This window comes from Marmota marmota, unplaced genomic scaffold (assembly GCF_001458135.2).
Source record: "Marmota marmota marmota unplaced genomic scaffold, marMar, whole genome shotgun sequence".
NCBI lineage: Eukaryota > Metazoa > Chordata > Mammalia > Rodentia > Sciuridae > Marmota > Marmota marmota.
Genome location: NW_026000026.1, coordinates 66,569,780 through 66,572,425, shown reverse-complemented (window position 1 = coordinate 66,572,425; position 2,646 = coordinate 66,569,780).

Sequence of the window (2,646 nt, the reverse complement as noted above, 5' to 3'; positions counted from 1 at the left end):
CCCCGCCCCCTCCCGACGCGCCGGGATGAGGGGGCGGGCCCCCCGGCGCCCAATCACGGCGCGCCGCCCGCCGGGCCCGCCCAGGCAGTAGGAAGACCTCAGGAGGCTTCTATGACCTGGGAGGCGGATTTGCAGGAGTTAAGGGTAGCAATAAGCTGCATTCGGGTTTGCTCCAGCAGACCTTGTTCCACAGGGTATATAGCCTTACTCCCAGTGTCCCTTTTGCTGCTCAGGTTTTCTATGCTGGAACACCCAGATTCAGCACGACTTAGAAGGGTATTCCTTGAAGGGTTGTAAGAAAAGAAGAAATCTCAAAATTCTGTTTGACTTATCTTGTCCTCCTTTGTTTTTGGTGTCATCCTGGTGAAACCTGGGAGAAAAGGGCATGCCAAAGGCCCTTCCAGACAGAAGTAGGCCTCTGCCAACGAAATCTATAAGAACAATCTGAGAAGTGATGCTTGTGCGGATTATTGATTTTTTGCCTTTCGACTTCAAATTCACCCTTTTTTACCGCACTGTGAAAATGGATCTGGGCCTTTTAAACAGGTTTTTCTTTGCCTTCTGGGACTGAAGCTTTGTCAGTAGAGGGCGCTGAAGAGATATTACAGGAAGAAAAGAACTCTGTGCTTCCTGATTTTGGTGTATTGGTAGGCAGGTTCTTGCTGCATACCTAGGTTTCTTCAGCTCTGAACTCCTGTATGGCTTGGTGGCCAGAACAGTTTTATAGTGTGAGACACTACTCCATAAATAGCTTCCCTGGAACCTGGGAGGAAATTTGCATCAAGTTCCAGAAGGCATATTTTCAACAAGTTTTGCAGACTTAGCACCATAGTGACTTCTCTACTATTCAATTAGCCAGCCTTTGACTCTCCAAATAAAGTCTAGATCTTAGTTGTAGGAGGGACAGGGGATCTTCCTTAGCCCCTCTATCACTCAGCCCAAGGATTAGTTATGAGGTTAGCTCCCTGGTAGCTACTATGTCTATATTTTCTAGGTTTCTTTTTTTTTATATGTATACATATTTTAGTTGTAGATGGACATAATGCCTTTATTTTATCTTTGTGTGGTGCTGAGGATGGAACCCAGTGCCTTCCACATGCAAGGCAAGCACTCTACAACTGAGCCACAATCCCAGTCCCTCTCTAAGGCTCTTTTTACTAGTGAATCCCTCATTAATCAAATCTCCTATTATAGTTAATAATTATTTTTATCAAGACTTTCCTGTCTAGGAAATAGGCCACATGAGATAGACCTGCAAAGATGAACTTGAGCTCCTTGCCAAAGAGAGGTGGAATCTAGTCATTCATGGCATGCAGAGCATCTCAATTAAGTAATCACCTATGGTTTATTCTGATGAAGTGCCAACTAAAGCAAGAAGCTTGGGGACCAAGTACCAGCTACATTTGACAGCTGGGGCTATAAAGGTGATTATCAGGACTATGGTACAGAAAGATTCTTTTGAGTGCTTCTGAATACTTATAAACAGAAATGACAAGCACAGATGCATTATTAACACTTGGAGTTATGGTATAAGAACCAAAAAGATTTTATAAAAATTCTGAAATATGGGGCTGGGGATGTGGCTCAAGCGGTAACGTGCCCGCCTGGCATGTGCGGGGCGCTGGGTTCAATCCTCAGCACCACATAAAAATAAAATAAAGATGTTGTGTCCACTGAAAACTGAAAAATAAATATTAAAAAGTTCTCTCTCTTCTCTCTCTCTCTTTAAAAAAATTCTGAAATAATCTCTTACTTATTGTAACAATGAGAATAATATTGCTGAAAATAAAACACAAAATTTTAATTTTCAGGTTACTGAGTTATAATTACTATTGAATTCACAAGCATGACAAGTTTCTCTATAAAAGTTAAGATATTAGTTGGTAAATAATAGGATCCAAAGATTGGAATGAGTTGGATGCAAATGAAACTGACAATCTGATATCCATCCACCCAAGTCACTCAGCCTCTCCTACCAGTAGAAGTAGATTGCCCTCCAGTGTCTGAGGAGACTAGTATTCCTCTGCTTGAAAATGTGATAATTCCCACATGTATTTCTCTAAAATATTCATCTTTTCCATTAAAGCCATCAGAAACATCTTGCCTTGAGAGGGATTTCTCATTCTCCTCAAAACCCAACACAGGGCTGGGGATGTGGCTCAAGTGGTAACATGCTCGCCTGGCATGCGCGGGGCGCTGGGTTTGATCCTCAGCACCACATAAAAATAAAATAAAGATATTGTGTGCACCGAAAACTGAAAAATAAATATTTAAAAAAATTATCTCTCTCTTCTCTCTCTCTCTCTCTCTCTCTCTCTCTCTCTCTCTCTCTCTCTCTCCCACANCTCTCTTCTCTCTCTCTCTCTCTCTCTCTCTCTCTCTCTCTCTCTCTCTCTCTCCCACAATCACCCTCTAAAGCCCTAATACTCCTAACTATGGTCAGTTCTCAACATGCTCCTGGGGAATAAATTCACACTCTTATGTGGGGAGAGATAATTTATACACCAGAATAACTATAATACTTTGCTAATATTTATTGGCAGAAACTTGGAGACCATATTAAGAATTGGAGTCTAAGGGTGTCAGATCACAGAGGATGGAATATAATACTAAATTGAACCAAATTTATTGTGTGAAGTTAGCTGA